General features: G+C 35.9%; 1 protein-coding gene across 8 annotated transcripts in view; it reads right to left on the reverse strand.

Moving 5' to 3' along the window:
• The window catches only part of ZNF521 (zinc finger protein 521), a 362,443-nt gene that overhangs the window by 146,794 nt on the left and 198,414 nt on the right, over window positions 1-17,235 (reverse strand). The window lies entirely within an intron of this gene.

Below are 17,235 nucleotides of genomic sequence, written 5' to 3' on the forward strand. Positions count from 1 at the left end.
GCAATAAACTTCCTTCTAGCTTTACATTTTATGATTCCATGATCCTTCTTACTTACATCCTTAGGCATTTGCTTCATGTTGTTGTTACTAAATTCTGTTGTTGAATATGGACTTTTCTACCCCACAAGATACACAGCATCTTAAATCAGCAAAAGCCATTTCTAAAGTTTCAAATAATCTATATCAAGAAAGTTCAGAAGAAGAATAGATGGAGAATTAGAGGATTTAAAAAAAAGATAGCTTCACTATTCCTTCAAAATTAAATATAAGTTTTGTTGACTGGATGACAACACCTTTAAGGGTTACTATAAAAAAACCCCACTAAATTATAATTGAAAATAAAAGTAAACCATTGAGCATAGTACGGGGGAGAGTGTAGAATTTGGACTTAGACAACCCAGATCCAAATCTCAGGTCTGCTATATACTCGTTCTGTGAAACTGGCCAAGTCACAACTATGGATCCCTGTTTCCTTGTTGGTAGATTCCCAAGCACTAAACCTATGATTCTATGTTTTCAAAATATATTTTTAAATGCCGCATTTGAGACTATAGATGTGCACTCACAAATAGGAGAAGCAGGCTTCACAGACAGGTGACAATAGGTCCATCATTTGTAGTGAGCTTTTTGTGATTCTCACTCATCCATGGAGCACATGGCCATTTACTAATCTGTAACCATCAAGTAAGCATTAAGAACAACCTAATCTAACACGGACTTTAAAAAACGATCTTTATTTTTATTTAAGTGTTTGAGGAAAATCTTGTCTCAAATTCTGAACTTAACGGAATTCAAAATGTACATGCTTGTCATTCTGAACCATTTGATTAAATTAAACCACAGAAAATTCTCACAAATCCCAATGAAGCAGCAATTATATATAAAAAGGGAGACAAGCCAAAGAATGTCTTCTTCCAATATCTCTTTTTCAAACATCAGTATACAATAGAAATGCCTTGGTTTTCATTTTACTGATATTCTTTGTTATTCTTTTATCGGAAAGGATGGTGACTAATGAAAGAATCACAGTCACAACAAACACCCCTCCCCACCACGACCCCACCCTACCAGAGAAAGAAATCTACAATGCTTCCTTTTCATTTAAAGACTCTTAAAAAAAAAAAAAGACAAGGTTGGAGAGAATCTGGATTAGAGTTTAGAAATTATTCAGATCATTTAAAGTTTTAAAGGAAATGATGAATTTTAAATTTTAATGGATAATTACTTTAAGTGCATTTGTAAGATTATGTAAATATATGTGTGTATACATGTGTGTATACACACACACACACACACACACACATATATATATACAAACACATGTGGCAGTGAGAAAGAATCTAATTTCAATGAGAAATAAAAACTAAAATGTTCTTTTTCCATAAGGAAAGAAGACAAAATAGAATGATTGGAGTTGGGGGTGGGGAGAGGTCCTCTCCACTCCACATTTATTTCCTCTTTTCTGAATAATTAGTAATAATTTTAAGAATGCATGATTATTTCTTGCATTGAGGAACTTATGGGAATCTGACTCCAGCTTGGTCATAGGTGGCAATCTTGCATTATTTCCAGGCATTCTGCATCACACTGATCACATGTGATGGTCCATTTTAGCATAATAAGGTAGAGAGGTCTTAGAATAGAGAAGACACAGAAATAATGTCGAAAGCAATCCTTCACATTCGGATTTTGCCACATCAAGTGCAAATAGTGAACTTAAACATGAAAATGCAATTTGCTCCTTCTAAAGTCTACATTCTTATCTCTCTCCAAAAACACACATTCATTTCCAACGCCTCAAGGTAAAGAGGAGGGCATCTATCACAAGTACGGAGAACAGCAGAAGGATTTAGAAGCAATCTTTTCATAATGTTTCTTTGGCAGAGGAGTGGAGTTATGAGTTACTCAAAATTCATAAAGATTATTAAGTTTACCTCCACACGGAGGATGTGCCACCACTGTATCTCCCAAACCATTCTGTCAGAATTCCAGCTCAGAACTATTGAGAATCTGTCTCTGGTTCAGGACATCCATCCATTTTGCAGCATTAGTGCTCTGCTGCATAAAATAAAGGCTGTGTCCCATTAGAGAAACAAATTGCTTTCAGTGAAACAAGCCTGCAATATCCTCACTGAATTCACGGTGCTCATTCTTTCTATCCTTATTCTTTCCTGTAAGTGATTTTAACAATCAAGTGAGTTCCTGTTTCTTCAAGTTTACTCCAGATTATCAACTCGGATATTTGTGTTTCTGTGTCTGTTGGGCTATTTGAATGATTACCCGATCCCCTGAAGCCCTCTGTCATTACAGAGCTGAGACCACCACCAGTGACCCCTCATGGTAAGAAAACCTGAGTAACAGCAAGTGTTCCTGTTCGATGAATCCCAAGCTCACAGCTGATCTAAACTGGGCCTATAGGTTTCGTGTTTTTTCTTCTGACTCTTCTCTTAGGTCTATGGAAAGTTATGAAACAGATTTTTCTAGTCCTCACAGGGGCTAGGCCAGGTTCACGATTTGACCTCAGAAGCACAGCAGCGCTCCAAAGCAAGAGAGCCTGATAGAACAGAGTATTAGTGTTCTCTGGCAAGCATAACGTAAGCTATAACATATACCATACAAAAATATTACTTATGGGAGATGACAAGCAATGGATCAGAGGGAGAAAAATGGTATGATTTAATCACATATAAACAACATCAACACGCACACACATACACAGGCACTTTTGTTTCAACTATTAGGTGAATTACATGGATGAAGGCAAAATATTCTTTTGGAAGTCAACTTAATTGATTGCAGAACTAACCAATGAGCTCTGTCTTTCCCATTAAGCTCCCCAATTTTAACCTACCCAGAAATGCCATAAAATATGACTACTATTGCCAACATTACAAAATAGGAAGGCTTTTAAAAATTAAACAAATATTTATCTATTACATAGTTACCGTTTGGGGCAAATTGTCCCACGACTAGCTCTTGCTCACCTGATTGCACACAGCAGATATTGGAAATTAATACCGACAAAGGAAAATGGGCTCTGAAGTCTTATTGAAACCATTTCTAGCCAAAGGGCTATGGAGTGGATTCCCTGTAGGGGTGCTTCCATCTGAAACCCAAGGGCATCTACATTTACTGAAAGTTGTGCATATGAAACCTATTGCTCAATGACAGGAGAAAAGACCCTGAAACTGTTATTATCTTGATATGGGATTCCTGGGCCAACCCTCTTATACTCTCCATAATAATGCACAGTTATCTTTTATTTTTTTTTTGCACTTCATCATGCATTCCATTAAAAGGAACCCATTTTGAGGCAAGAATGATAAGCTATTTAGACAGAAGGTAGTGATTCAAAAATTGCAAAACTTCAGCTTTCAAAAATAGCCTAAGTGACCTCTTAGAATACTCTGACCACTCCACCGCAAGCGGGAGGCAACCCCTGTGAAGAGTGAATTCTGGCAAAGTTCTCTCTTCACAGATGATGCACAGCTTAAGCTATAATGAGTTTTTGGGTTACAAATGCTGAACGCATTAATATTCCTTGATGATAATTATCACAGTATAAGCACCTTTCCCAATGTGAGTAGCATAAAGCAACTGAAGCAGCATTTTTACTACATTTGAAACAAGCTGGAAAATGGGATTTTCTACTCTTGTAACCTGAGGTCAACATACATCAAGCTATGCATATTAAGTACACCTCTGCCTATACCATACCCCTCTATACTGCTCTCCCTTTCTCCTTCCCTCTCTCCTTCACTGAAGAGACACACACATCATGCCACGTGTCTTTCTTATGTATTCTTTCATATTAATTCTCCATGTGTGTATGGATATATGGTACAGAGACACACAAACTCAAAGCAATATGTATTTTCCCCCCAATCATAATAAATCCTACTTTCTCTTCTTACCAGAATACAAATAGTAAATAAGATCAGTAAGCCCTGTTTTGCAGATGAGATGTGTCTCTGTGCAGTTTGAAGGGAAGCTGTGGTCACTGGCTGCATATAAAACAGAATGAAAATTAGATGCTAACAAATAGTCTCTTATAGGAAAAAAAAAAACATGTGCTACATATAAATCTGAACAAAATCATTGGCCTTTATCTTTACACTTTCAAAACTAAAAGTAATATTAAATGTTGAGAGCTTTAAATGTCAATCCCAAACCAAAAATATGATGGTAGGAATGATATTAAAATCCTATTTCCTGGTAATATTTTTACATATTATGGCTCTTAGACATGAATATTTGATGTTATTTAGAAAACAAAATGTTGTTGTTTAAGCCGATACCTATTATGATTTAAAAAGTATTAAGGATTGACTATTATGAAATATATAAACTATGAATGAAATTATGTAAGAGACATTTATTAAGTACCTACTATGTGCCAACTATTGATACTATTTTATCAAATAAATAGGTGGTAGTCCTTAATTTTCACTGAACATTGGCAATATCTGTCACATTATATGTGCAATAAATGTGGAAGAAACTTAAAGAACTCCATCACAATTTGACTTAAGATGTCAACCCTTGAATGGGTTATAAACTGATTTCTATCCATTCCCAACATGACCCACCCCATACTCTCACCCACCAAAGGGGAAAAGCAATTCTATTTTAAAGTCATTTTGATTCTGAGAGCTTAAAACATCAAAATATGTCTTCTCATTTCCCTCTTTACATACCATGATGCCATTTTAGTAGGCTGTGAAAATAATCCCCCCTGGCCCTTTGACAAAGCAGTGACAACACAAGAACCCGTCTCAACCTAAAAAACAGGAATTGATTTAGGTGTTTTGTGGGTGTAAAATCTGCTGAACTCATTTGTGCCATGTTACCCACACTTCATTTAGAAAATATGCCATGCTACAACTGTTCTAAGTAATCCAACATCATTTTTACTTATGTGCTGCAAAAAAAAAAAGTCTTAAAATCCCATTTGAATCTATGGCAGGGTTTTGAGGGAGCCTTTGCTAAATATTTAACAGCACTATCGGCTTATTAAATACTATAATGTGGAAGCCGTGAAAGGATGATATACAGTACTTGCCATTTTTTTTTTCACTTAATGCTGGTGCTCGTTTTGAACACTCTGCAAGCCCATTCATCAGCAGAACTGATGCATTTTAAAAAGTACTCATTTACTAGCAGATAAATGTGGTTAGAGAACCTTTTTAGTAGAGAAATGACTGAAAACCTATGTGGTTTTATGGTGCAAAATTTGCTTTACTGTGGTTATGGGGAAAAAACCCTCCAAACATTCAAAGGGCCATTTTGAAAAAATATAGGGAAAAACAGCTCTGAAATAAAAGATAATTATAAAGAAAGCCAGGTGTATGTATACTTCATAGGAATTTAAATTCACTGAAATGTGCCAACTGAAATACTACTATTTGAGAAGGCCCACCTCATAACCAAGTACATAGTTCCTAATGAAACTATTCACTGCATATTTAGACTGTTGCTTCTGCCCTTGACACAGGTGATAACTGGCTAAATTGATATCCATTCAAAGACTTGTGTATATGTATATAATATACAAGGATTCACATAAGTGTGTATGTTTATTTTCTTCTGTGCACATCACAGCAAAAATCTTGTATTAAACTGATTACCTCTCTTAAGCAGGGAATCATAATAATTCAACCCAAAGATGGGCAGTAGAAACTCACTGAAAAGACATTTCCATCCACAAAGAGACATAATGATACAGCCTAATTTAAAGAAAGATTTCTTTCCACTGGATAGCCTGTAGAGCAAGCATTTATTCTGTAAACACTGCAACAATGATGATCTGTCCCCCCTAGTTCTCAGTGGAGACTCTTGCTTCTGAAAATGTCTTGTGGTGACTTACTAAATTCAGGCTATTTCAATTAGTATTACTGCACATTAAAAATTAATTGCATTACAGAGTGGATTAAGGTTTAAATTTCAATTCTACAGTGCGTGCACTAGAAATGACAGCTAAAAATCAATGCTCTTTGGCCCACAATCGGAAGTGTGTACGGCCGAATAGTGTGGGACTGGCGTCACTGGCCAAGCAGTTTTAAAAGACTTGATAGTTCAATTGAAGGTGTGTCAGTTCTAATTCTAGATTTCAGTTTGAATGCTGCACAGTAGCTTGGTATTAAAAGAAAAACAGCTGCATAACAATCTGAAAAAAACAAATGGACATGGGCCCTAAACTGATGACAAAAAAGAGATTAACATTCAAGAAAAACTCACGTATAAACATCCCTAGGCTCAAAGAAAATCTTGTTGATGACAATATTAAATTGGGGCAGAGGATTCTGATATTAAATATATATAGTTTCCCAATTAGTTGTTGTGTTAAAGCAGTGGTTGGGGGATGGGAAATAGCTATTTTGCAGGTAAACATGGAAAACCACTAAAACATATGCAATAATCACAATGCCTTTATCTGTGTCTGAAAGGTAACATTAATGTACACATCGAAGAAATCTAAGAAAGAGCTGAAGACAAATATATGTTTCTAAAACAGTAATTCCATCTATATTCCCTTTTGTGAATTATTGAATATGGGGGGAGGGAAAAGAGGGGTACAATATGTGATCATTTCTGTTCTCAATTCAGAGTGTCTCCCATCCAGAAATATTTGGGAAGAGAGGCCTATCCCTTTTCGCTCACAGTGAATTCATTCTTTTAAGAAGCTGATGATGAGGAACACCATGCTCCCAGTCAACAAACCAAAGTGGCATCAATAAAAAGCCGCCCAGGATACCTGGGTTTGGAATTGAACTGTGATTGGTGTGTACCTAAGAGGAAAAATGAGGTCCACAATGTTCCTAAAGATCCCCTCTGTGCTGCACTGGTGGCCAACAGCAAGTTCGGCAGCAAGAGAGTAAAGAAGATGGGAAGTAATAATAACAATAAAAAGAATAATCTGGTGCAAATGGACCCCAAGGTGTAGTAGTCATCCCTGTGCAACAATCACCCTTCACTGCAATTTACTGATGTGGCTTCATTACAATACAGCATAGAAAGGAGGTAATGTACAAGGCATACTATTTAAAGCTACATGACTTGCAGCAAGCAGCACACACCTACCCAGAGCAGGCACTGCCTTAAGAGCCCAGTTAAAGAGGCCACCTTCAGAAATTCGGATTCTTCAAAATTCAAATAACCTGTAAGAAATTGAAATAGAGGTGTGGTATGTATGTATGGTGTGTGCGGGAGGGAGGGGGGAAGAGAAAGGAAAGAAGGTGGGAAAGGAGGGAGTCTCTTGTAAGATAAAACAAGAAATCTAAATAATACCATTGCTTGTTTTCAAATAGAGATTAAACAAAAAAAACTAAAGATATCCACTTTCATTACTGGAAAATAGGGAGTAATTCACTTTTTCCTACTCTTATTTCCCCAACAATGAAGGGAAATAAGGTTTATGCTCAACTATACTAATACTAACCGATCCAAATATCATTTAACAGAAGAAAAGGATTCATTTACCAATTCTTATCTGTCAGAGTTCAAAGTCCTACTTTTCATCCAGTGTACAGAAGACATTGGCACCGGTGTGTTAAGGAGAAGAGATTCTTTTCTCACCAAGGATCATTGAGTATGTCATTGGTTAATTCCTGCTCTATGCTCCTCATTAGCATTACTCTCAAGTTTCTGGTTATCATACCCGAAATATTAAGACATAATAACTACGAAGGTGCAGATAATTGGATATTAACCAGAACATACTTGACTGGGCAGGAGGTAGGGCCTTGCTTAAACTAATCCTGAAATGTATTAATCACCAATTAATGAAAGAGTTTCAAATTCATTTTCCATTATAGAACACCTCCGAGTATCTAAGCTTTTTCTAACAAAATGACTTGGAATAACAGGATAGGAATAAGAAACACACCGATGTGATGCTGGTTCCAATTAGTTCACTTTGGCCTGTTGTCAGGTTTACAGAAGTAAGAAACACAGCGCTGATTGCCCTTTGGAAAGTTGGAGGGTAGGGATGTGTTAAAGGGAAGGTACCTTTTAGAGTTTCATGGCTTTCATTTAAATCCTGAATCTATCTGTGTAAATGTCCATGTAATGGTGTGATATTTCATCACATAACTATCCTAACATTACCTGAGTTCTCTAGTACACAGACTGGGCTAGACTGTTGCAACCTGAGCACCAGATAATGTCTTAAAATGCAACAGCGATTAATCAGTCATTTGAGCTATTGTATAGCAACAATAAGTAATGGCAGTCATATAGTTCCCATTTGTATAATGCTTTGAGATCTACAGAGAGCGCTACATAAAGAGATTGGGATTCAGGCTGTAAGGAATATCTGTAGTAGAAGTTCAGAGAAGGGCAAGGAACTGGTGCTAAATACACAGTACAAACAGTAGGCACTCAATACAAATTTGTTGAATGAATGAATGAATGAGTAGGATGAACTAGAACATCTGAAAAGTCACAACAAGGTGTGGTGCATCAAGAAAGGGGGAAAATATTAGAAAGTGAATGTGTGGTAGGGGAAGTGTCAACTCTCCACAGCCTTCACATAGTTGTGTACTTTCATTCTTAAATTTGTGGGTGTTCTGCTTATTTTACATATGCTGAAAAAAAAGCACTATATTATACTGAAAACTTTTTTTAAATGTTCAGAGGCCAAATACTTGTAAAAAGATAAAGATTTACAGAACCAACACACATTCTTAAAGGGCAAACAAGTCAACTAATCAAATATGTGTAGGCTATTTCTCTAAATAATTTTCAAAAAAAATCCTTCCATTAAAACATCATGGGTTTAAGATAACCCTAAATGGCTTACATTATTATTATTTTTTTTCTTAAAGTGTTAGGATAATGGCAATGCCAGAGATGAGGCTGAGATGCCATTATTCCTGTGGATGGGTTTTTTTTTTTTTCTCAGCCCTGTTTCATTTAATTTGATGGAAATAACAAGTAAACTCCTATTATCCATCTGTGGGTTTTTTATTCTGTTGTTTGTTGACTTTAATTTTAGTAATTCTTAAATAAGCACTCAGAGCAGATGAACTAAGATATGCAAGCAAGTAGTCCTTTTTATCAACAATTTTGCCATAGAAATACACAAACATTTCAATGGCTCTTCATTAGCAAACAAATCAACAAGTGATATTTTAATGCATGACTTTATTCCATCTCTGTGGGGACTGTAGTTGAGAGTGTGATGTACAGTACAGAGAAAGGAATCATCAGCCACAATGTCCCAGGGCTCTCTCCAATGAGGACTTCTCAGCCCCTGCTTAAAGAGTGCATTTAATTGACTGATAGACAGTAGCTTCTTTGTTCACAGAAGACAGCGAAGTAATGGCAGCTTGAAAATCGTACCATCTACAGGGTCTCCTGAGACTAGTAACAGGGGGATATGTGTCAGGAATAAATAAATAATCTAATTATTAAGCCACTTCCTGTCAAGTTAACTCCAATTTGTTGGCTTTTGAAGGCAACAAAACGAGGCATTTTTCCTCATTATGCTTCTCTTTTTATACCACTGGTAATCACAGGCGGATTAAAGGGTGCCTGATTGGTTTTTTTGTCAAGGAACTGAGAAGCAGCCAACAGTACAGAAAAACAGAGTTGGGGTTAGAAGAAATTTCATGCTTGTCTCCTTTCCAGCTCCCTAACAGCCCACACTGCTGCCCCATACAGTGCCGCCAGCTGTACAGCAAATGTGTACCCCTCCAACTGAGGCCTACCGGGCCACAGGCGCCATCCTGAGAGCTGTGAGATACCTTGCAATCTTGGCAGGTAGCTACTGCTGTCATAGGCATAATTCTAAAGGTGACCTACGAAACCCCGTCAGCTCACCAAATGCAACAATATGAGCAGCTGAAGTTCGACACCCACTCTCCATATTGCCTTCTTTTGTTTTGTACACTGCTGCCCATGGCCCTGAAATCAGGAAATAACCTGGGGGGTGGGGTGGGGCGGGGAGGTCACCAGAGGGATTTTCTTTTGTGTGTGTAAACTGGACCAGGGGAAATAGGGTCTAGGAGGAGACAGACATTTGACCGAGCTTTAAAAATCTCCTGGTTTCCTTTTCCAAGCCTCCCAAACAGGCACTGGATATTCAGACATGATAACAAGCTTATCAAACATGTGTTCAGCAGCTGACACATTCCGCATGAAGTCGAAGGTGAGAATGCTATCACCCACTCAATCCTCATCGTTATAGAGCCCTATGTCACATGTCGTCAGTTGTGATCCTCATGGTTAGACACATTTCTTGCCGGGCTTCTGTACAGTGCTGAGGTGAGTCTGCTGGCATTCAACAGAACTGAATAGCAACCACATTAATCTGAGAGAGTCACAAAAGAACTGGCCTAAAAATCAATGAGTAAGAAACTGAATCTTTGAACATGGACTTGGCCAGAGTCCACAACCTTAAAGGACATTAAAATAAAAGGAATGTCTAAGATTCTTTGCTGGGGGCTTTTAACATAGAATCAATGCTAACCCTTTGCCTTATTTTATCTCTGCCCATCAGAGCTGAAAAGGATGGATCCAAAACACCCACGCAAAAAAGGATCGTAGCTGGATAAGCAACCTGATTTCTCTTTAACTCCATAGGATTCGCCTGAAATACATCAGGACAAATTTTCTTAAAGAGCTGAAGAAGAAGGAACACATGCATCTGACTTGACCCCTTGAAAGGTCAATCTGATCCATGATAAGAGATAGAGGACAAAACAGTCTGTTCCTCTGGAGCATGTGCTTTCTGGAGTACTGGGAATAGAAGAGAGTCTTGCAAGGAACCGGGATGGGACTTTTAAGTCTGGTGAACAGCGCTGCTCGGGCATGTTTACAGCTGCAGATGCCCTTTCTGAATACATCTTGAATTTTTGTTAAATTGCGCAGATAATTAAACCCTCTTCATATTTACAGTCTGCTTCATTGGTACCATGAATTCTGTTTTCAGTTACTGTCTGCATATTCCCTCTCTGAACAATTTCATACTAAGCAATAACACTTCATTTTACATAAGTTTTATCTGATGTCCCCATACAGAGCTGCCAGCTGTACAGCAAATGTGCGGCTCTCAAACTGAGGCCTACTAGGCCACAGACTCCATCCTGAGATCTGTAAGGCACCTTGCTGTCATTGGCAAGCTTTCCCTACTATCACTGTTACCATCTCTCCACACTACACACAACTTAAAATCATCTGATTATTAGAATTTGTGGTCCACACTCCATTTTATCCTTTATTTAATCTATCCCCAGATCACACATTTGTTTAAATGTTTTGGCTGGTTTACAAATCATGCAGCCATCTGCACAGTAGGTGTGACACCATTTTTTTTTAGACAAAAGTTACGTTATAAACAAAGATAAAGTCATTTGAAATGCTTTGGTGTTTGTTATTCTGCCTGGTTCACTTGGACCAACTCTAAGAAATAAATAGAATTATCTGTGTAAATCGATGAACATCTATGAAAAACAACACCCAGCAGAACACAGAGCTTGCTCCATTACCTACGTTAATATCATGACAGCTGAGGAGAGATGACCTGGCCCACTTCTCATCTCTCCTGTACAGATGGCTATTAAAGAGAAAGTATCCCTTTTGTATGGTCCATGTAGAAACCCTTTATGGGCTTTTCAAATAAGCCAGCATTGCCCACATGAGGGTAGCTTTCTGTTAGCATTAAACAGTGCAGATTTCATCTTTTTAAAAATCCAACTCTTGATGAAATAAACCAGTATTTCATCATATTTAACACCGAATGCTTATGATGCCTTAGTGTTCTAAACAGTCTGACTAAGCTTGATTTTTAAGATTTGACAGACCGTTCTCATTGAGGCTAAATGTAAGTAAACACAAGACTCCAAAGACTGATAATAACTTTCCAGAGTCTCTGAGAATAGAATACTTCTACCTACCTCATCTCTTTTCCCCCTTCCCACTTACAGGGTTAATTTCCATTCCTTTTTTCAAAATGTTGAATGATAACAGAGACAAAAAGGGAATTGGTAACTTGTCATCTTCCTAGGAACAGATCCCTATCTCTGGATGTTTTTTCTCCCCCTTAAGACATAAAGTTCCAAAATCAACACAGATTTCATAATGTTGGTTTTGGCCTGTCTTAAAGGAAAGAAGACTTAGATTGTAAAGCTAAAGCAGCAATACCTAAGGTCACAAAGGCCTAATGAAAATGAGTTACTTCTGATATTGCATGCACAGAACATGAGAGGAACAGAATACCATGCATGATCTAAGTCATCAGATTTCAGAATATATCAAAATCACATGGGGCAGCTAGGTGGTGCAGTGGATAAAGCACCAGCCCTAGAGTCAGGAGTACCTGAGTTCAAATCCGGCCTCAGACACTTAACACTTATTAGCTGTGTGACCCTGGGCAAGTCACTTAACCCCAATTGCCTCACTAAAAAAAAAAAACAACCCTAAAAATCACATGGTATGAGAACAGGCTAAAATTTTACCTCTCTGCACCAAACTGATGTAGGCATTTCTATTGTGTTGATATCAGTGATGGGATTTACAGGTGACATAACACATATTATATATTCCTCTTCATTTGATAAATAGAAGAGTTGATATAGTTTTAGTCTGAACATTGTTACCATCCATCCAAATATGTTCATATCAAAGTGATGCATAAAGGATACCATATCTCTCCATATTCCTCTGATATAGATGTATATCTAGTGATAACAATATATATATATATATATATCTTTATCTAAACTATAAAGATACCTATAGAGCTAGATTATATAAATATAGATATAGATATAGATATGATATACATGTTTATATAAAGATATCAATTTAACTATCTGTCTGTCAGTCTATCTGTACTTATAAATAGATTAGATAGATATCATTTCCAACATTCCTTCACTGGTGGGTACATTTGTTAGATCACAGAAGAGACTATAAATAGTGCCATTAAATATTTCAAAACTTTTTTAACCGGTTTTTCTTGCTTTTCCTATTCTCTTCATACAACTGGTTTCCCTCTCATAACCAACACAATTGGAACTACAAAAAACAAAAACAAAACAAAATAAAAACCACATACATCCAAATTAAAGAGAAGAGGTAATGAGACAGCATTCCTTTTCCTCTTTAAGACTACTATGAAGAAGTTCTTTCACAAAATATATTCTTGAGTTATGGCTTGTATGCAAATCTCCTTCCACTCTTTTCTTTTACCCGCCCTACTTCTCAGAACTTCTGGTGGGGTGAGGGAGAAGTGGTTATTTCCACTTCAGCACCACTCATTCTCCATAATCCATGTTAGTGGTGGTGAACTACCAAGATGATGGCATTTTTCTTTCTTTTTATCATTTTTCTGTCAGGTCGATCAGCCCTCGATGGTAAATGTGCTGCTTGGTTGTGCACTGCCAGCAGCTCGCAATTTGCTCACTATGTTTCATGAGACAGTTGTTTGTGGCTGTTTGGAACACATTTACCTCTTTGGGGATTTATACGCTAGTTGCAATGCCAACCTCCATAGTGATCGAGATTTCTTTCTAACTAAAATAGATAATTAGAGGCTGGTAATTATTGGTCAAGAATTATCAGAGTGAAAAAATTAAGCTCCTCATAAATAGTTCTTGGCAATGTCATCTCTTTACATTATCTCATGCCTAACAGCACTTTATTCAGAGTACTTACAAATTTACACTACTGCTGTTGAGCCTCATAATTTTATATGGGGCAATTCCTTTGCTGGGTTAAACACATTTGAACTCTCTGGATTTGCCACCATACAAGATCAAATCTAAGGACATATATTCACATTTACTGAAATACTAATAAAAATAAAATAATAACAAAGAAAAAAAAGGAAAAGAAATTTATTTTGTTAGTAGAAAATAAAAGAAAGGTGCATGATGGTATGAATGAATGAAGGCTATAAATCATAATCCCTGACATTGCTTCTTCCTGCATTCTCAGGTCAAATGCCAACTGTAAACTACTTGAGCTGAACAAAGGGAGACAAGAAAACCTTTCTCATCTGCACAGACTCTAAAAGAGGGTCTCTTTCCCCAGGAAAGGTGTTAGAGTGTTTTGTAGCTTTTTTATGTGTAAAGAAGAAAAGAAACTCCTAAATAGTCACTGGTCTGGTTTCTTACTGAAACAATGTCAAAATATGTTGGCGGGTCAGTTGGCATTTTTTTCCTTAATAGACATAAGTCAAATCCCTCACGTATTTTCATTGAGTAACTATCCCTGCAGCCCAGAAAAATGTGTCCACACCTAGCTGCAAAATAGCACTTAAGCAGAGTCTTTTTTATGAACCAGGTAGAAGCATTGACATTTTTCCTCCACAAATGTTTTCTACCAATAGCTAGAGGTAGACTGGGACTGCAGAAATCTAGACAGAAGCATAGTGCCATCAAAATGATATTGCTTCAGTATGCATGTTATGCATGAAAACTAATGTAAATTATTTTGTTGCAAAAGATAGAGATTACATCTCATTGGGTCATCTGCAGCTTTTGTTTTCCATTAGGTGACAGAATCCCTTCTGTTAAGGTGACAAAAATGCATAAGGAAATCTATAAAAACACTATATGCCCCTATAACTATAATAAAAGAGAGTAAGAATCTTTTCAAATAGTAACTAATCCCTCTTCCCCTGCTAAATACCTCATTGAGATTATTTTTTATTAGACTCCCCCCCAAAACAACCCCCACACATATATGCAACCTAAAAATATCTAGTCTCAATGGATATATTTTAGCCAACAAATAATTCAAGCTGCCTTATTGGAAAGAGTAAGTATAACGGGATTTTTAAAAAGACTATCTTAGCCTTTGTGACACCTTCCTGTAGTACATTGTTTTTTCTTTCTGAATATTAAAAACATAAACAGAGTTTAAGTACTGAGATATATGGTTAAAAGATAGAACAATTATTTATTTGAGTTTTGTAAGTACAAAAGAATTAATTTTTAAAATAGCATGCATTGTAATGTAAATGTGTACAGTGTAATAGTATAGATTATGAATGTATAGAAAATTCATAAAAATGAATGTGATTTAGCTCTCTGATGAAAGATGAATCATTATACATTCAGATCCTAAGAGATGACAGTGTCAAAACCTTCACTACATTATTATACAGGAATGGGAAAAACGGTGTTGAGAAAACATGAATGGTATAAGGGATGGAAAATAAATATTAAGAAAAAATATAAACAAAATTTAGCAGAAAGATCACATAAATCTAATGACTGTTAGAAGATTATAAAACCCCAAATTAGGGAAACAAACTTTTGCAACCTTATGCTTAGCATTCAGTTCAGGTTGTAAATGTGTAAGAAGAGCATTAACTGTTTATGATGTAAAATATACCAGGTTTGTTAAGCAGTCATTAAGGGACAAATAATAAATCTTATGTAGAATACAACTAATCAGAAGCATGCTGTACAAATCTCTGTACTTTCAGTGAGGCACATTATTCGGAGAAAAGTTTTATATTAAGTGCACATAAATGTATCATTATGTCTACGTCCTAAAACGTCTGTGTTAATGACAAATATGCCACCCAAGAAAGAAAGGCTTCTTCCTCTACAAGCAAACTTCATTCAACTTTCCAAACAAAAAGAAGTTTTAGCAAATGGAAGAAACTATTTTTATTTATTATTTGGGAAGAAAGGAGCAAGTAGGTTTTTGTGACTCTTGAAATAAGATTTTTCTTCCCTACTCAAAAAATTAAAAGATTTAGGATTTGTTTAAATAGAGGGAAACTTTTTTGAGAAATCAGATGGGAAGAGGATGGCAATAAAACATTCCAACTGAGTGTCCACAATTATCCCTTAACATCAAATCTCAGTATCCATTATTTGCTATGTATCTGAAAATTATCAAAGCAATGCAAAAATATTAGAATACAAGAAGATCCTGGTAAAAATAGGCATAAGCTGAAAAAAAGTTTCCCTTTTAATCATTAATTATTTTTGTTAGTTTTGAAGTATTAAGCAATTTACTAGGAAGGTTTAAAACATTCTTCTAAGTACTGAAAATTTAAAAACATAAAGCTAAATCCAACAGGTATGCTCTTTAATCAACTTGCTAGCATCCATTGATAATTCTCTTCACTTATATTCTAGTATTGAGGTGTTTTTTTTTTTTGTATTGTGTTGCAACTGGGACATCCTATACATCAAACTTCTTTTTTGCTAGAAAAATACACCTATAAACTAGTCTGAAATTTTGAATGTTATTTCCAGAAATACAGAGTTTGATGAAGAAATAGAAAATTTCACAAAATTGGGTATGTGTCCCTTTGCAGTAGTAGCACACCATGGAATGTTTATGCTATGGTAAAATATCACAAAATAAGCATAAAATAAACAACCCTCAATCTTGTTTCACAGTATAAAATTTTAAAAAATACAAAATAGTACAAAATAATAGAAATTGTCATTTTACTAGCAAACAAAAGATCTGCTTGATAAAGTTTAATTGGCTTGTAGAACTCTCAATGCCATTACTGAGTGCTTATCAAATTAAAAAAAAAATTAGGTAACCTTTGGGGAATTAAGGAATAATGTGACTGTAAAAGTAATAGAAGAAGCTTGAGTTCTTTTTTATCCCATCTCATAACTTGTAAAAAGCCCCAAAATCACCAGGCCAATATTATTTCAGTCATCTTTAGTCAAACTATTTTATAAAAATGTGAGTAAAATTTGGTGGGTGGGGAATGGAAATGAAGAATATGTAATTCTTTACATGATCTTTATTCTCACAATCATTTCCAGGCTGTTCAAACTGCATATATAAACCTCTTTTCACAGCTATTCAAATTATTTATGTTTCCCAGTGACAAAAACTCACCAGTTTAGATTTTGGTAGAAATATGCTTGAGAAACACACAGTAGTATCATTATCATAATAACTTCTGAAATTAAAACCTGTCTAAAACTCTATGGAAAGCTAACATCCAGTTCATTAACCATTCCTGTTAGTTTGTTTTCAATAATGCAAAAATGATTAGAAGTTTAATTTGTTAATCACCTGTGTTTTGACTGGCAGTAGATATATAATCCTCTACAGAAGTCTAAACTAGCCCTTGCAGAAAATAAAACGTGCTAATGCGTTATCAGGCCTAATAATATGAATAAAAAAATCAATCATGCCTGGGTAAATCATTGAAGGTTGAACAATTAATTCCTCCTTAACTCTGTTTAATTATATAGGCAATGATGAACACAAGTAGGAGAAAAGTCTATTTTTAATAAG

This window comes from Dromiciops gliroides, chromosome 1 (assembly GCF_019393635.1).
Source record: "Dromiciops gliroides isolate mDroGli1 chromosome 1, mDroGli1.pri, whole genome shotgun sequence".
NCBI lineage: Eukaryota > Metazoa > Chordata > Mammalia > Microbiotheria > Microbiotheriidae > Dromiciops > Dromiciops gliroides.